Source organism: Helianthus annuus, chromosome 3 (genome assembly GCF_002127325.2).
Source record: "Helianthus annuus cultivar XRQ/B chromosome 3, HanXRQr2.0-SUNRISE, whole genome shotgun sequence".
In the NCBI taxonomy this organism is placed as follows: Eukaryota; Viridiplantae; Streptophyta; class Magnoliopsida; order Asterales; family Asteraceae; genus Helianthus; species Helianthus annuus.
The window spans coordinates 97252373-97273146 of record NC_035435.2 but is presented as its reverse complement, the minus strand read 5'-3'; the positions used below and the strand labels follow the sequence as shown (position 1 = coordinate 97273146).

The 20774-nt window shown below is 34.5% G+C and overlaps 1 long non-coding RNA gene across 1 annotated transcript; it reads right to left on the bottom strand.

Annotated features, from left to right (window-relative positions):
• Positions 1-208: 208 nt before the first annotated feature.
• Positions 209-950, bottom strand: LOC110927785. Its single transcript, XR_002585898.2, has 2 exons — positions 872-950; positions 209-335 (listed from the first exon to the last, which is right to left on the bottom strand). It is a non-coding gene; the product is annotated as an uncharacterized LOC110927785 (long non-coding RNA).
• Positions 951-20774: the final 19824 nt, after the last annotated feature.

The following is a 20774-nucleotide window of genomic DNA, read 5'->3' as shown; positions in this document are numbered from 1 at the left end:
CATTAAAAAAAAACTACTCGGTGTTTTTTTGTGTTTCTTTTTTTAAAAAATGTTCAAATATTTGTATATTACACTTCCTATTTTTTTATAAAGGTTTTTATGTAACACAACGTAAGTGGGTTTTAGCAATGTAACAAATCCTATATTCATATATGTTTTGCTAGTTACATTTATTTGTTATATAAACATCAGATCCTAACATCATTCGAACTGAAAACAAATAATCTTCTTCATATAAATATATAAATCAATACAAAAATAAATCTGCACAAGTTGACTCATCACCACCATCCCATCCCTGCATCTCTCTCTGTAAAAACCACCATGTTTCATCCCTGCATTTACATAAGTATATATTTATTACGAAAGAGAGGTGTGTTTATACAAATTCATGCACTTAATAAAAAAAACTCTACCTATTCCTAAATCTTTGAAGACAGTGAAATAATGTTATATATGTGTTAAAAGTCGATTGGGTTCTTCCAAAACTCTACCTATTCCTAAATCTTTGAAGACAGAAACAAAATGTTGACTCGTATCTCACAAATGTTGAAAATATATACAAGTGCACCAGCCCCACCCGACACCACCTCCGCCAACCACCACTACCAGCATGTTGCACCAGCCCCACCCGACAACCACCTTGCAACAGCCCCACCCGACCACCATTACCATCTCCATCTGACCGCCACCATCTTAAACCACCCCCACACACTCCGGCGGCCTCCCTAACTGCTCGAATTCCTTTAAAAGCAGATCTAAAACAAATTTTCAACAAACTCCACCGTCATCGTCATCATCATCTGAAACTCTCTAATTCTGAATAGCTAAAACAAAGCTGATAATTTTAGTCAACAAAGAAGCGACGCACCTGGAATCCTCTCGTTTTTAGCCTGATTTTTTTCCGGCGGTGACCGTTGAAATTCTCCGGTGATTCTTGAATATCTCCGACGTTCGTTGATATTCTACGACGATTTTGAAGATCTTTAAGCGATTTTTTGGCCGGTGATTCTGGGTATAGTTGAACATCTCCGCTGATTTGGGTATAGATGAAGAATGTTTGATGAAAATTTTTGGAAGAGAGAGAATTTGTTTTGATGTTTTTGAAGTTTTGAAATGAAGAAGACAACTGAAGTTCTGTGCATATAGAGACTTTTGTCTTTCTTGAAAGAGATGAAATTATGTTTCCTATATTGCCCTTTAATGTACAATCAATGTATTAAATAATACAGAAAAGTGGAAATAAAGAAAGACATGGCCCAAACTTAATCTCACCCATTCATTTAGTTTGATCAATGGTGATTAATGGGTTTTCAGGGTTTAGTCAACTGGAGTGGGTTTTCGATTTATCATTGCCCTATATATATATATATAAATATATATATATATATATAGGGGCTGGTTAACGTACAAATGCGCTTATCGTACATTACGTACGCTACAATCTCAGCCATCAGATCATCTTCCCGCATTGAAAATCGCATGTTGTTTTTTTGTAACAATTTCGCATGTTGGTTTTTTAACATGCGATTTCTTAAAAATTACCACATGCGAAATTGTTACAAAAACCAACATGCTATTTCATCAAAATTATCACATGCGAAATTGAATTACCACATGCGAAATTGTTACAAAAAAAACCCTGCTATTTCATCAAAACTATCACATGCGAAATTGAATTAACACATGCGAAATTGTTACAAAAAAACAACCTTCTATTTCATCAAAATTATCACATGCGAAATTGAATTAACACATGCGAAATTGTTACAAAAAAACACCTGCTATTTCATCAAATTTATCACATGCGAAATTATTACAAAAAAAAAAAAACCACATGCGATTTTCATTGCGGGAAGATGATCTGACGGCTGAGATTATAGCGTACGTAATGTACGATACGGGAATTTGTACAGTACCCTTTACCTATATATATATATATATATATATATATATATATATATAGGTAGAGGATCCTGTAAAAAGTGCTCAAAGTGTGAGAAGTGTATTATAACAGTATATGTAATACTATATAACACCATATAAACACCGTATAACAATATGTAACACCATATAATACCATATAACACTATGTAACACTATATATCATTATATAACAAATATAACACTATAGGTTGTCTGATAGCATGTCTATGATAGATGTATAGTGTTATATTTGTTATATAATATTATATAGTGTTACATAGTGTTATATGGTATTATATGGTGTTACATATTGTTATACGGTGTTTATATGGTGTTATATAGTATTATATATAGTGTTATAATACACTTCTCACACTTTAGGCCCTTTTTACACTATCCTTACCCTATATATATATATATATATATATATATATATATATATATATATATATATATATATATATATATATATATATATATATATGGTAAGGTTCATACGAGAACCACCTTTATTGCGAGAACCAATGTGAACACAACCTAAAATAGCTAAAAAACCTAACCCCCACCCTCCCCTCCCCCAAAAAAAAAAACCTAAACCCCCCACCCCCCAAAGCTAAATGCTAAAAACTAAAACCCCCAAAAAACCTAAAAAAAACCTACCCCCCCCCCAAAAAAAAAACTAAAATGTTAAAAACTAAACCCCCAAAAAACCTAAAAAAATATAAAAAAATCTAATTTTTTTTTAATATTTTTTATGTTAAAAGTAGCGATTTTCTTATAAAAATATAAAAAAAAATTGTGTGTTTTTTAGCTATTTTTAGGCATTTTTGGTTGTGTTCACATTGGTTCTCGCGGTTCTCGCAATAAAAGGTGGTTCCTAACGGATCTTTGTCCTATATATATATATATATATATATATATAGGGGAGGGTTTAAATGAGAACGCTAAATATTGTGAGAACCGTGAGAACAAATGAAAAAATCATGAGAACTTGTTCAAAAACAATTCAAATTCAATTTTTTTTTTCTACACTTATCATTATTATTCGAATACAATGTTAGAAATTTAATTTACACGTTTAAATTTAAGTGAATTCGTAAATAAAGAAAATTTACACATGTGTAAGTTTGCCATTTACACATGTGTAAATCTGTTATATTTACACATGTGTAAAAAATCTAAAAAGAGTGATTTTGAAAGGAGAAATGAATTATTTGATGTTATAAATTCTTGTTTTAATGTTGTATCTTAATTACAACTAGAATTACGACCCGCCGCAATGCGGCGGGGATTCTTTAGTTATAACTAAGTCGATTTAGGACGCACACGTTATGTTGAACCTGTCAAACGGGAAAAAAATAGACGATGTAAAAACGTTCACCCACACACGCACGTTGCGTCGTGTTAACTCGCAAAATTTAGAATGAAACGTAAAAACGCTAAACCAAAGACGCACATTGCGATGTGTTAAGTCACAAAATTTTGAACGAAGCATAAAGCGAAAAATTTGCGGAAAATGAAAACTATAAAGGAACAAAGTTGAAAGTAAAAAAAATTGTGAAGATAGATTGCAAAAGATAAAAAGTTTTGTGTTAAAAGTAAAAAAAAAACAAATAGTTTTGAGTTAAAAGTAATTTATGAAACACTTTTGGGTGAAAAGTAAAAAAATCAAAATTTTCTTTTTTAAAAACCCCTTAAAGCCAAGGTCACAACAACCATATGCATAACAATTTTTTTTTTTTGAAAAACCTCCAAAGTCAAGATTACAACACATAAGTAAAAAAATCAAAGTGGTTAAATCGCAAAAGATGAAAACTTTTGAATTAGAAGTAAAAAATCAAATTAATCAAAGAGGTTAAATTACCATATATTAAAAGTTTAAACTTAAATTGTCAAATATTAAAACTTTAGGGTTAAAAAGGAAACAAAGATTAAAAATTTTAAACTTAAATTATTAAAGAATAAAACTTTAGGATAAATTGTCAAAGATTAAAACTTTAGGGTTAAAAAAGAAAAAGATTAGAAGTTTATAATTAAATTGTCAAACATTAAAACATTAGGGTTAAAAATGAAAATTTCCATTTTTTTTTTGAAAAACTCCCAAAGCTAATATTACAACACATATATGCATAGTTTAGTTGCTTTTTTATAGTGTTTAATAAGGTTTGTATTAAAAAAAATTGGTTTTGATTGGTTTTTTTCATTCGTTCTCACAGTTCTCGCAATATTTAGCGTTCTCAAGATAACCCTCCCCTATATATATATCTTGAGAACGCTAAATATTGCGAGAACCGTGAGAACGAATGAAAAAACCAATCAAAACCATTTTTTTAATACAAACCTCATTGTAATTATGATACACCATCAAAAAAAGAATTTACAACATCAAATAATCTATTTCTCCTTTCAAAATCACTCTTTTTAGATTTTTTACACATGTGTAAATATAACAGATTTACACATGTGTAAATGGCAAATTTACACATGTGTGAATTTTCTTTATTTACGAATTCACGTAAGTTTAAATATGTAAATTAAATTTCTAACATTGTATTCGAATAATAATGATAAGTGTAGAAAAAAATTTGAATTTGAATTGTTTTTGACCAAGTTCTCGCGGTTTTTTCATTTGTTCTCTCAATATTTAGCGTTCTCACTTAAACCTTCCCCTATATATATATATATATAGAGGAAGGTTAACATACAAAAAGCCTTATCATACTTCACGTACGCGACGCGCTCAACCATCAGATCTGGGCAATAATCACGCATGGGAGCCCTAATAACGCATGGGAGCAGTTTTTGGGTGATAATCACGCATGGGAGGTGATAATCACGCATGGAGGTGATAATCACGCACGTTATAATAGTGAAAAAAATAATTACGCACGTTATAAATTCTGTCGCGTATGTTAATGTAGGTTAAGCCATTTTGTACATTATACTTTCTCTATATATATATATATATATATATATATATATATATATATATAGCAATGGGAAGGAGCGCGTGTGCACTCGAACCCGGGAATGCAATGAAGGATATGTGTTATAATGGGAAGGAGTGCGTGTACACTCGAACCCGGGAACCTAATGAAGTGAACAAATGTTGTATTGGAAAGGAGTGTAATTACACCCGAACCCGGAAATTTGCAATAGTAGTAAATGGCGAAGGCAAGGGTATAGACTTGGCCAAACCAAATAAAACATGTAGAAACATTGTGGGTAAATTCCCTACTACGACATGGAATAATAAAATGATACGAATTAAAATAAACAAAAATATAAACCGACAGTTGAGAATGTCAAGGCATAAGGATAAAGTTTGACTGTCATAAGTGATGAAGTTCACACGAACAAGTCAAACAAGACGAATGAAAGAATAAAGGACTTGGTGAAATAAAGGCGACGGATTTCGCTAATACTACCAAATAAATTAAAATGGAGTCTTAATGCATGCCGGAATGGTTGCTGTTATAATGACCTTGGTAAAATACCCGATAGATGGGTAGGATTTCAGATATATGCGTAAACCAAGAGACATGAACGCAGAAAAAAAAAGAGAAAGAAAGAAAGTCAAAAGACTCGGATTAAGAGTTATAACTAAAAGATGATAAAATTTCGCAAAAACAGAAATTTTGATAGTTACGTTTGACTATTTCAATGTAGGATGGGCTGAATAAAGTATAATACTCGATAGTCCAAGTAAGCGCAAACCGAATAATGGAAGCGTGAAATATTAACGAACCTATGTGATAAGTCGTAAAAGAGTATAGAAAGGAAAATGCAAACCAGTAAAACAGGAGTGTTAAAAACATTATGATAAAGAACCCGAGTGACGGGTTGAAAGAAAGTAGGGGCATAAACCAAATAACGGAATGAGTGGGATAAATCGACGCGAAAACGATGTAAGAAGTCATAGAGTCGGAAAGATAACTCGAAAGAAAATGAATGTAGCCTTAGACTACGGTCAAGGTCAAACGAGTTTCAAAAGCGAAAATAAATTATTCTAAACATAAAAAGGGGGTGCCTAGACTCCATATGTATATATATATATATATATATATATACACACAATTAAATAAAGACACGAGTAGAAGATGATCTATGGGATCGCTATAACCTTTGGGTTATAAACAATATAAAGGTCTATGGGACCAAAATGACCCTTGGGTCACAAATACAAAGAAACAAAATTATAGGGTCTCACCTTAAAAAGGGCAAAGATCTAATAAAATAGCCTACGAGGCTAAGTAATGGAACCTACGGGTCGATAATATAAAGCGTGGGAACCAGTTATGATTTTCCGCGTAAAATGTTAACGGAAAAGAATAAATTCTTGTCGTTAATTCCTGGATATGAGTAATTGACATAAGTTAAAGAGATAAACGTTAAACTAAAATTCAGTTTTAGTGAGAAACGATGTTTAACAAATATGAATATTATGAGACAAATTAGAAAATAGTTAATAATAAAGGATATAGGTCTTAACACCGGTAGGTGTAAGACGATACGTTAGAAAGGAGATTTTGATAATGAAAAGTTTATGAAAACTTAAACATGACGTGATGCGATGCGATCATGGTCACAAAAGTGATACAGAATATAATCATGTTGTAGCGCGAGTTACGGGATAAGAGATCATAAACTCACGGAAGTCCGGATATAGCAAAGAGTAGACCCAAATTAACGGGGCATGAGGTGACGGTGACTGATCAGTCTAGCCGATAAGATCATCCAAAGTTAAAATAGTGTTGTGATTTATATAAGACACTTGTCAATATAGGGTAGTATGGAATAACATATTGACGACCTCATACTAATGAGTGGTCAAGTAGCAATTGGGACAAATAGGCGGCAAGATAAGAAAAACAAGACACAAGTTACAGTCCGTGAGAACTTACACGTGAAAGACGCATGCGTCGAGGCAAAGGATAACTTTTGACTAAAAGAAGGAATGCCTTAAAAACAAAACTAAGTTAGTTGGTTCAAACCAAAGAACTATTTAAAGAAGGTTTCGGGGACGAAACCTTTTTAAGGGGGGTAGACTTGTAACACCCAAAAAATACAGATTTTATTTATATTAAATATCGGTTATGAACAAGATAAAATAACTAGGAAATAAATAACCTAGTTAATTTCAAGTCTTGTAGTTATGTGAAACTTGATTAAAAATACCACAAAAATGAAACTTGAGAATAATAGAGGGCCCAAAAGTGTTAAGATTGAAAATGGTTTTTATTAAATAAAAATTTAATAAACAAAACTCACAGTGGGTGTGTTTGTCTGGTCGAAGAAACACAGGGGGCGACCCAAGCTCCCTCATGAACCCTAGCTTTGCAATTTCACCAAATTGATAGGGTAAATCGGCTCCGAATCGAAATCCAAACTCAGAAAAGTGATCACTTTCGTGAAAGGATCATAAGGTATCTCTAATTTTGCTATTTAGTTTCACCATGAGTTCAAGGTGAAACCATGAAATTGAAATTTAGGCTTTCATGATCAAAGTTTGAACAAAATTAGGAATGAATATATGTCTAGGAGTAAACCCTAGTCATTAGTTTGTTGAATTGATGCTTGTAATTGTGAAATTCATGATCACCCTTCTAAGTGTAGAATGGGTTTTATGGAATGATAAGAACACTAGGAATCTGATTGCAAAACAAGTGTTATTGAATCACTTGAAGTGAATCTAGATGTTATTAGGCATACTAGATATAATGAACTTGCAAAAATTGTTTAAATTTGGCTAAATAGTTAGTCATGAACTTGAAAATGGATTTCCGTAAACGATGCCCATAAGGTGTTCGTTAAAACGCCTAAGAGAAATCTAAAATGCTAAATTTATAACATAAACGCATATTTGAATATTATGGTGAATTATGCGTTGTATGATATAATAAGAGTTCTAAATAAATCGTTGATTGAACTCTTTAGGCAAGGAAACTAGGTCTTCAAGCGGACAAGCCGAAGCAGACATACGCTTGAAAGGAACACTTTAAAGGTACGCGACTTGTCGTCCCGTTACATTGATGTAGATAAGCTTAGTCGTAGATATGTTTAATGTTGTTATAGCGAAAATAGTTGCGTTTGGTGAGTCTAGGAAGTGATGGAATTCACTAGACAAACCAAACGGGTCAAAAGAAATAGTTGAAATAGGTATGATGTCGAAATAGTGAAATTGTAATCCTTTGGTAAGTCTAAGAAGTGATGGAAATTCACTCGACAAACCAAACGGGTCAAAATAAATAATTGGTTAGATATGGTTATTGATAATATTGCTTAAAAATTTGTCATAATGGGATGTAAGTAAAGTGATGTAATTCACTAGATAAAGAATGGGTTAAAATAATGGTCAAAATGGTAGTGTTCGGAGTGACTCGAACGTCACTCGTTAAATTGAGTTATAAAAGCAGAAACCATGGATTAGAAGGGATACGCTAAGGTTGGCAAGCCCGGGAAGGGGTAATTATGGTTAGAAAGCAATATCGCTGAATTATGAAGGTATGTAACTTGTTCGTTACATTATGCAAATTTTGGATATTTCAATTGTTATGGTTGTGTTTTAGTATAAAGATGAGTATTAGTTGAAATGTTGTTGTTCACATATAATTGAATAAGTTGAAAATAGATTAGGAAACGTTTGGTAGTCATTAGTAGCGGAGGATTTCCGTAAATGAGCAAAACGAGTCAAACAATTGCTTAGTAGTAGAAAAATAGTGTTTGGTTAGTAATTGGCGAAGACAACCACAAGAGCATGAAGCCATATGGATGGTAATGAAATGCCGGTGATATTAAGCCCCGGATGTTAGGTAAGAGTGCCATAAGGTTACTATCTCAACGGTATAAAAATTTGTCTAAATTTAGTGGGTTGAATAATCATATAGTGATTTTAGTCATTCGGTCCGTAATCTAAATTTTTGGGAATGATAAATGTAATAGGCACGTCGGTAATGAAATTACAGACGTATAGGAAAAAGAATCACTTAAAACGGATCTACGGATCAAAAGTTATGGACATTTGAAGTTAAAATTGGTGAATTTCGGAGCTGGCAGGAAATGCAGGTCAAAAGCCTGCACCTGCTGGAAAATGGTATCCCCCGCGCCATGCAACAAGATCACCTAGATCCGGCGCAACACGCGAGAGCCGTCGCGACACGCGACAGAATGAATGGTGTCTGGCGCGACACGCGACAGAACCAATTCTGAATTTTTATTTTATTTTTAATGATTTGATGCTGGAACAAGTTTATTCGCACTATATAAATGTCAAAACTAACATTTTAAGTGGTTTTGACTTTAGGTGATGATGGGGACTTTCCGGATGGCGATCAAGCATGTTTTGAAGAACCGAACACGAACTTTTGAAGCTTCCGCGTTAATTTAACTTTGATTAGATAATGTTTATGATGTAAACAAGTTACTAATCATGTTTTGAATGTTTAAACTAGTTTAGTAGTTAACTAGTATGTAGTCACTTTAATACTTTAAATTTTTACTTGCGTTGAAGTAAAGTATCCTTTTTATAAAACCACGCTTATTTATAATAAATTTAGTAGAAATTTGACGGTTGTTACAGTGCACATGCACGTCACATTGCCAATACCCTTTAATCATCTCCCTATAATCATATGTTAACCATCAGCACATTTCCCATGCACATGTGCATCGTAACGCTAACACCCTATAATTATTACTCTATTACCCTATAATTATCACTGATAAAGTGTTGACCCACTATAATCATCACTGATAAACTGTTGACCCACTATAATCATCACCGATAAACTATTGACCATGTATACATGGTTGACCGATAAACTGTTGACCATGTATACATCGTTGACTGTTTCAACATTGTGCGTACACATTCCATATATTTTTTTAATTATGATATTTATATCTTCTTTTTATTCATTTTATTTTTTGTTTATATATTGGAACAATCCTACATTGAGCATTGTACACATCGGTACAGAATGGTACATATTATGTTCAAAAGAAGGACAACCAAAAAAATACTTGAACTACTTATAAATTGATTATCACTTTTTTTTTTGTTTACATTCCTTGTTTAGACTTATTTTTTATCTACTTAGCGGTGTAGTATTCACTGTTGCATTCATGACCAATTAACATAAATTACCAACATGTCCACTGTTTCAACATCATGCACATGTGCATTACCCAACGCTTGCATTTTCAACATTGAAACTATACCATCTAAACTTATCGATGCACGGTTTTTAATGCCATTATGTTTTAACTACATGTACTCCATTTTCAACCCACCTATTATACATTGCAACGTATACATTATGCACATGTGCAATGCCAACATAAACTATATCACTCATCATATCACATCAATAGGTAACTGTGCATTTCCAACATATACACCATACAACATTGTAAACTACATATCCTATACCAAACACCATCATACATTACCACTATGCATAATAATATATAAATATGCACATGTGCATTGGCAACATAATCATTTATGTCACAATAATAAACACTTGTGTATTTCTAACATATACTATACTAACCACCATATAACATTTGAAAACATTGTAAACTGATTATAATCATCCGGAAACACATCATATATCACCACTATGCATACTAATTCACCTTATGCACATGTGCATTTCCAACATATACTATACCATATTATATCAAATTACTGAATTAACGATCGTATAGTTGTCATCATCCAATAAACAAATATAGATTATCAATAAAAAAATAACTAACATATAAACCACCATATTTTTCCAATATAACATGTTCTATGCAAATTTCTTTCATTAATGGTGGAAGTTTTCCACCGTCTCGTCGCCCTTGTCATCCATCACATCGTGCTTTTTACTTGTCCTATTCCTTGTATTTCTTTCTCCTGCAATAACTGCACATGACATCAAACAACATCGTTCAATATGAAAGTAACAATTGGATGCCCATGTGCATATACTACCAACTGCATCATCGACTAATAACGAACCTCTTTTGCCTTTTTGTTTAACACTTTTGTATTCACCTTCCTTATCATCTGGCAGTTTTGTTGCCCCTTCGTCATTCTATCTCAACAAAAATGTTATTTTCTTCGTTTTTTCCACTTTTTTACCTACAGTAATAATTAAAACATAATATAACCAAAATGCAATTTCAATTAGTATGTGCATTAAACACCTTTTTTCATCATTGTAAACGATATGCATTTGTGCATCTATATGCACTTTGTGCATCAATATGCACATGTGCATCACATGTCATTGTCATTATGCACTTGTGAATCAATATGAACATGTGCATCACATATTCTTATAATGATATTTAAAATCAATCCATACGTAAAGTTCAATGTTATGTGTTCAAATTCAATATGCACATATGTATCACTTTAAACAACAACATCAACAGAATCTAATTACACAATATCATAAACACGTATATTAAACAAAACTGCTCATGTGCGGTATGCACATGTGCATCACATGAAACAATAACATCATCATATTCTAATTACACAAAATCACAATAACACCATCATAACCTAATTACACAAAATCATGTATCTTACACAAAACTGCCGAAGTTCACTATGCACGTGTGCATTACCTAAAACAACAACACCAGCATATTCTAATTACACAAAATCATCTACACGTATCCTAAACAAATCTGCTCAAATTCACTATGCACATGAATGATATTATTAATTTTATTTGCTCAAATTCACTATGACACACTCGTTGAATCATCTATTCTTCTAATCATGTTGCCCTAATTACGAACGGATTAAAAATCCACAATGCTTATAATCACGTTGCCCTAATTACGAATGGATGAAGAATGTACGATCGATTAAAAATCCACAATGCTTATAATCACGTTGCCTAAATTACGAATGGATGAAAAATGTACGATCGATTATTATGTTCCTAATATATATTATACGACTAATTTTGGATGAACTTTGGGAACTAACCTCGATTATATGACTATCTGCTGGTAAAATCTTGGATCTGAGATAAAATCTCAATCCAGATGCTTCAATATGGTGAACTGATGACGGTGAAGTGATGATGTCTTCGAGACGATGATGTAATCGATGAACTGTTGAGTATTGTTGAAAGATTCAGGGACAAACTGTTGAGTATTGTTGAGAGATTCATGTTGAAGGTTGAGAAATGTTGAGAGATCTGGATCTAATCAAAGGTTAGAGATAGTGGACGTGAAAGTTTGTATTAAATGTAATTTAATTTGTGCTTGAAGTCCAATATTTTAAAATTTGTTTGGTATTTACAAAATTGCCCCCTGTTCACATTGGTTCTCGCGGTTCTCGCAATAAGAGTGGTTCTCGCATGAACCCTACCCTATATATATATATATATATATATATATATATATATATTGTTGGACCGTTGTTTGACCCTAAAAGTCAGTCAAGGTAGTTCATCTTCGTATATAAAGGCGGAATCAGTATATATGAAGTTACACGGCTTGTCCTATCAATTCCACTGCTTTTTATTGCTTTCTGAGACAATTTTGACAGAGTTCCGTTCCAAAAGCACATACACGACTACTAAGATCGGCTCCAATGACTCCCTATATATAGACTAGGATGGTTCGCTTATATGACTGACATATAAGCGGACCTACAACTTTGCACCATAAGCGAACCTATCAAACCCTACGAGCGGACCTACATACAAACTGTACATAAAAGCGAACCTACTTCTTCTAATACATATTTTGACGATCTAGACCCTCTGTTGACCTATCTTGACCTAAGACTTCATGTAGACGTAGTCAACAGACATTCCATGCATCAACAGACTCCCCCTTGGATGTTGACGTAGTCTTCAGTAGTCTTCAGCTCCTGAGTCTTCGGTCTTGGTCTTTTCTCTAACTCTGTCTTCTCCTCATAAGCATTCTTCACAGGTTCCAGGATTAACACCTAGCTCTAACTTCAGACTTCCCTTTAGCTGTTGATCCAGACTCCCCCTTTCACAGACTCCCCCTCTCAGTATGCTGGGATCTGAGGTATTTGGTTCAAGCTTTGACAATTTGCCTCCGTTGGGAATAATGAAGTCTCCAAACCTGTTACTCAACCAATAACATTACGATCTATCTTTTCTAACAATAAACACATATTCAATCAGTTTTAGAAATCCACTTAACTCTTCAAGTTCAAGTTAATGACCCTAAACACTTGATTAATCTACCAAGTTCAACTTAATGACCCTGGTTGATCTTTTGACGAATCAAACTGATTTAGTAAAATCATTTTCAAACTTTTTCTGAAAATAACAAGTATCAAGTTAATGAACTTGTTTGTGACTTAGAAAACAATCAAATTTCCAACAAAATAAGCTCTCCTCATTCTTCAGCTCAGAATCTCCTACATCTGCTTCATCTTTCTAGAATCCGACAATCAACTTTCCACTCTGGTTTGTCTAAAATAAAGCAGCAATAAATTTTTTTTGGATTTTTAATGTGTTCTATACTAAGAAATGAAATAACAGAAAAACTTAAAATGCAGAAAGTAAACTATTTACAAATTCATTTTTGGCGAGCGTGTCAGGGAATCATATCAGCTTTACAGATAAATTACAAGTACCGTTAAGCTACATTACATACTCTGACTTAAACAATTCACCTCGATTGTTGATATACTGATCCATCTTAAGTTCTCACACAAACTTCAATCTATTCAGGATACAGTTTAAGTGTCTTAAGAACTTAGTTCAATTCATGTGTCCCACCTCTTGAATATACTCCCGTATCCAGAATCCCAGATTCTCAGTCTTACAGGTGAGTATACCACAGATGATATCTGTAAGGGGTTAGGTGCGAAACCGTGAGAGCTCAGGTCAGAACTTCCGTTCAACAGAGAGATGACGGCTCGACTTTTGGTGTGTCCCCTTTAGAGGATCTTTTTGATTACAACAGCAGCGACTATCAATTTTATTGTTTCATCAGCTTGCTGAGGGCGATGCTATGTTTCAAGCATTTTGCAGAAAGTATTATTCGGGGACTAGGTCAGTACTTCCATACAGCAGAAGTCCCGGAATAATACCCCAGATATCACTGAGTATAAAGACCTAGTATCTCAGAATATGGGACCTTTCAAACGAGATTTCAGGGGTTACCTATATATCCAAGTAGTGTTCCCCACAAATTTCACAAGTTTGAAATTTTAAGTTTATATCCCGAATCAATCTACTAAATGTATGAAAACCTATCGACACATCAATAGTGCGACTGTTTAATTCATTTAAACTTTTCAAATCTTTAGCATACTGTAATTGTCTAGCCGATGTACTATCATTTTCCCTATATACACAAGCTCTTTTTCAATTTTATCATGTTTTTGGATTTTTCATTTTTTACTGTTTTTGTATTTTCTGAAAATAAACTATGTACAACTATCTCCCCCTAAATACCAAAACACATAAAAAATCGACAAACCATTGCAGATTGTCTCTCGTCTTCATCCGCAACAGTATTCTCATCAACGCTCACAATTCCATCCGACACTGAAAGCAATTTCATACCATTAAGTTTTAACAAATATTGAAACCGATTTTTATCAAAAGCTTTGGTATGCAAATCAGCTTTTTGTTCGTCAGTGTGGATTTTCTCAATTCGTATCAACTTTTTCTCGAAGCAGTCGCGAATAAAGTGATGACGAATCTCTATATGTTTAGTTTTAGCGTGATGTACTAGATTTTTAGTTATATTAATCGCGGCCTCATTATCAACAAATAGAGGTGTGTTAAGAAACTGCAAACCGTAGTCGCGCATCTGTTGCTGTATCCACAGGATCTGAGAGCAGCAACTGCTAGCAGAAACATACTCCGCTTCACATGTAGATAGCGCCATAGATGTTTGTTTCTTACACTGCCAGGTAACCAATCTAGATCCAAAGAACTGGCATCCTGCAGTTGTTGATTTCGCGTTGACTTTGCAGCATCCGAAATCCGAATCGGAATACCCTTCGAGCGTAAAATCGCCTTTCCTAGGATACCATAACCCCAATGACGGAGTACCTTTCAGGTAACGCAATATCCTCTTGACAATAATCATGTGCGATGCTCTCGGGTTAGACTGAAATCTTGCTGCAAGGCACGTTGGGTACATGATATCAGGACGTGAAGCAGTCAGATACATCAAAGAACCTATCATGGAACGGTAGAACGTTTCATCAGCCCTGTCTCCGGTGAGATCTGGGTGAATCCCATGATTAGTCGCAAGTGGGGTAGCAGCTGGAGTAGAACTTGACATTCCAAATTTCTCTAGAATATCATGCACGTACTTCGTTTGATGAATGAAAATTCCCTCAGGTAGTTGTTCAACTTGTAGACCCAGAAAGAACTTCATCTCCCCCATTGATGACATTTCGAATTTCTGCTTCATCACCTGTTCGAAATCTTTGCACAATTTCTCATTTGTTGACCCAAAAATTATATCGTCCACATAAATTTGTACTATCAGAAGATGACCATCAACGACTTTAGTGAAGAGAGTGGTATCCACTTTTCCACGTATGAACTGGTTAGCGAGTAGGTGTTGAGACAAAGTCTCGTACCAGGCTCTCGGTGCCTGATGTAGACCATACAACGCTTTGTCCAGCAGATAAACTTTGTTCTTGTGGATTGGGTCAGTAAAGCCCGGCGGCTGACCAACATAAACCTCCTCTTTGACCTTCCCGTAAAGAAACGCTGACTTTACATCCAACTGATATACTTTGAAATTCTTCCAAGACGCAAATGCTAGGAAAATTCTGATAGCCTCTAGTCGAGCTACAGGAGCATAGACTTCGGTAAAATCAATCCCCTCCTATTGACTAAAGCCCTGAACAACGAGTCGAGCTTTGTTCCTTACAACCACTCCTCTGTCATCCCTCTTACATTTGAAAACCCATTTTGTATTGATTTTCCTTTGACCATCTGGCAAATCCACTAACTTCCACACTCCCAACTTTTCAAACTGACATAACTCTTCTTGCATCGCTATGACCCAAGAGTCTTCAGTAAGCGCCTCTTTGTAAGTTCTCGGTTCGATCTGCGAGATAAAACAACTTAATGAAAATTCAGTTTGTAAAGGTGCTACTGTAGAATAAAAACATGTAAGGCCCTGGTCAATTTGACGTCTCGTGCGAACGCCCGATTGCAATTCTCCTATGATCAACTCCTCTGGATGATAAGAAAGAGTTCGCGGCATCACTTCGCTTGGAACATCTACATTTCCCTCCAGATTAGTAACATTCTACTCTGCATCTTGTTCACCAACTTGGTTTGTTTGACTTGACAACTGGATCTGCTCCCCCTCAAGATCTGAATCACCATGGTCAAATACTGGCATGTTATCAGCTTCTTGATCATCATTCACATCCGACTGATTACCAGGATCAACTTCATCATCATGTTCACCAGCATTACTAGGACCTGCTTCATCGTCATTTGAAGTTTCCCGAGGTCTTCCAGAATACTCCGCTGGGAACCTGAGCTGCGACTCATACTCTCGCAAAATATCCAGCTCATCAAAGAAATCTACTTCTTACTCTGATTCTTCTCTCATGTCAAACGAATCCCAAAGTTTGTCATAATGATAACGCCATGAATCACCAGGATTCTATGGCGGCATAGTGTAACCTTGACATTCAACATTTGCAGCTTCAATAATCCGCTTTTCACTTGGAACGAAGACACGTCGTGTAGGACTTGAATAGCCAACAAAGATACCCTCTATGCTCTTCGGACCAAACTTTCCATTAGGCTCTATCACCGTACAGGGTGACCCAAACGGTTCTAGATACTTCAAATTCAGCTTGCGGTTATTGATTAGCTCAAAACACGTTTTGTTGAACTTCTTGACAGTAAGAACCCTGTTGAGAGTATAGCATGCAGCAGAAACAGCTTCAGCCCAGAAATTAATTGGTAATTTAGAGTCTGCGAGCATCGTTCTGGCTGTCTCGATTAGCGTCCGGTTTTTGCGTTCTGCTACTCCATTCTGCTGCGGAGTGTACGGAGCACTAAACTCATGCAGTATACCTCGTTCATCACAAAATTCTTCCATCTTACTGTTTTTGAATTCAGTACCATTATCACTTCGAATTTTACAAATAGGCCTCTGGTACAGATTCTCAATTCTTTTAGACAACGCCATCAAGCTGTCTTACGTTTCGTCTTTTGATTTCAAGAATGAAACCCACGAAAATCTAGAATAATCATCAGTCACGACCAAACAGCAGTAATCTCCTGTTATACTCTTGACGTTCACCGGACCAAACAAATCCATGTGAAGTCTTTCCAAAGGTCTTGAAACTGAATTGACTTGCTTTGTAGGGTGTGACTTTTTCTTCTGTTTGCCTTTGACACAACTTATGCACTCCCCTTCCAGATGAAAACCTTTGACATGCACTCCTGTGACCAAATCGTTATGCACCAAGTGATTCATCTTCCTTAGGTGAATATGCCCCATCTTTAGGTGCCATAATCTTGACTCTTTTTCCGTTGCTCTTGACACAAAACAATGAGCCTGACCCGTGGTTGTAGTAGCGATGCTCATGTCCAACACGTACAGATCATTGACTCTTGGTGCCCTCATGATGATCCATTCCTCAGGTATCACAAATCCCGGTTTCAAGATCAAACATTCTTTGTCAGTGAAATGAGTAGTATACATCCTGTCACAGATCTGAGAGATACTCAGCAGGTTGTTCTCCAGCTCAGCGATGTAGTTAACCCTCTCAAATGTTACGATGCCATTCGATAACGTTCCTTCACCTATGATCTTTCCTCCTTGATTACCCGCAAAACCCACGTAACCATCGTTAATGTTTTTCACATCATACAGCAACACAGTCTTCCCTGTCATATGTCTCAATGCTCCACTATCCATGATCCACCTGGATACAAGTTTTGGAAGATCTTGCACATAACAAATCATCACTTAAACAACTTCAAGAAAGATGCCGATTCATGCTTCGCGATCCAGGAAGCTCCGGCAATTCAAACTGTTTAATCAAACATGGTGTCCACCCAGGCCTCATCAGCCTTAGGTGTAACCTTGACTCTTGCAATTTGAATTTTGAAATTTTCAGCCTTGAGAGGTGGAAAATTTGCATCATAATCAACCGTAATTGACTCTTCAGCCTTTTTCACCTCAGAAGTTGAAACTTTCTTCTCAACTTTTGATTCAATTTTAGGTTTCCACACCTGTTGAGTTAATGCAACCCGTTTGTAAAATGTGTCATTTTTAGTTACCGACTTCTTTACGGGTTCATTTTTCACTTTGAAATTGTCAAGTTTAACATTCTTTTTCTCAACAACTCTTTTCTCAACAATCATCGGTGCTTTACCCTTCACATCAACCTTTTTCTGTTGAACTTTCACAGCTTCAGTCTTAGGCTTCACAAATGTACACTTTCGTGCAATGTGACCAACCTGATCACATCTAAAGCAAGTTCGAGTATCAACTACCCGACTCGTGCCTTCAGACTGAGCCTGTGAAGTTCTCTTCTCAAAAAACTCTTTGTTCGATTTTGAAAAAATTTCTTTCTCTTCATCGGCAAGTGTGTTCGAACTGTTCACAAACTTTTTCTTCTCGACAAACCTCTTGTTTGGAACATCTCTTTTCTGATAAGGTTTACCCCCCTGATATCCACCCGACCAGTTATATCTGTTGTTATTATAAAAATGTGGTGGATTAACAGATTTCTTGTTGTAAACCTTTTCTTTCTCAAACCTCATTTTATTTTTCTTTTGACACAGATTATTCATGGTATATATATATATATATATATATATATATAGGGTAGGGATATGGTAGAAAGTATCTAAAATGTGAGAAGGGTAAGAAGTGTTTTAAACCACTGGATATTTGATCTAATGGTTGAGATCAATAAGGTATAAAATGTAAATTGTGTTTTAATTAGAAGGACCTTGTGTAAAATTAAAGGGCAATAGTGACTTTTCCAACGTTTCAAATATGGTAACCGTTTCAAAATCCCCATCAATCTCCTATAAATCAACGAATTTATGGTAACTGTTTCAAAACCCCCATCAATCTCTTAAAAAATCAGCGAATTTCTCGTACTGAAATAAATTCTTTGATTTCCTTCACAACAACTTTTTATAACACTATAACGAACAGTATATTGCATGATAAAACACTATAGGAAGATATAAAACTATCTGTTTACTGTAAGACATTAAACATAAATAAAACACTGTTGATGGGGGATAAAACACTATGAAAAGGAAATATATATTACATGATAAAACACTATAGGAAGATATAACATTATCTGTTTACTGTAAGACACTATACAGAATAAAACACTATTGATGAGGATAAAACACTATGAAAAGGAACAGTATATTACATGATAAAACACTATAGAAAGATATAACACTATCTGTTTACTGTAAGACACTATACAGAATAAAACACTATTGATGGGGATAAAACACTATGAAAAGGAGATTAAAGATACCTGTACATAATATAACACTATTGATTGGGGAATATAACACTACAACAAGAACTTACCGTAAACAATTAAATGTATAGAACAAATCGAATTCGAATCACATCCCTAATATATCGCCTGATATATTTGGCAGTTATCTTTGGAAATCAATTAATTGATAAGAATGGACAATTACTAATATACCCTTTTGAATTAATTAAGATAAGGGACACTTGTCATTCCCAAATTATTTCTCACACTTCTCACAAAAGTTGGACTTTTTACAGGATCCTCTACCTATATATATATATATATATATATATATATATATATATATATATATATATATATATATATATAAAGCTTATAAAAACCTTTTTAAGCCCTTTAAAAATTTGGGTCTTAGGTGAAGGCACAGGTTGTTCGGCACTGGTTGTTAAAAATATTTTGATTCGCTATTATAATGAGCCTTGCTATTGTATCTTCATAGCAAAGATCTCAAAGAAATCGATTAAGAGGGTTGCAAGATGTACCATAAGCAATCGTCTGCGAAAAGTCTAACAATGCTAATTCCTTCCTAATTATTTGCGAAAACCTACTTTACGTTATTATCTAGAGTAGCTTGATGGCGAAAAACAATCAAAACTATTTAACACAAAAGGGGAACCAAACGTAAAAGAGAACAATGGTTAAGAAACTAGGAAGGAGATAAAGGAAATCCAATCCAAGACGATTTCAAAGACAACATATCAAAGGTTGATTTAAGTCAATGTTATAATTTTATATTTAATTTTATGTGTGATAGATCATTTGATTATATTAGGTTTGTTTCCAATTGATGCGGTGTGTATATCATAATTGCGTGTTAATAAATCATGTCTATTGACTATTGAGGGGTTTTTTTTTTTTAGTGGGTATTTCAATTGTCATCACACCTACTCAAGTTCAATACCATTGATATTTTAATTGCTTTGAATTTTATAATTATTTCGTTATATATGAAAAGGCCCTAAGGCAAGTACCCTAAATGGCTTCTTAGTTTTTTACTTAACTAGGGAGAATGCCCGTGCGATGCACGACATGCATAATAGTTATTGTTTGTTCGTGATAAGATGTTTGACAGTGCTTGACAAACTAACCTGCGAGATGACTACTAACCCGAGCAGCGCGTTATTTAATTATATTAGTAAACAGAGTATTCCATGCGTAAGTATAACGATCCGACTTGAAACATCTATCGCCAGCTTGTCCTAAAAGTTTCTGTACAGGGGAAGAATATAATTTAACCTATGAACCGTTTACTCCGGGGGACCCGCTGGGTTCAGGTTGTTAAAAGTTTCTTTGTAGATGATGTTTC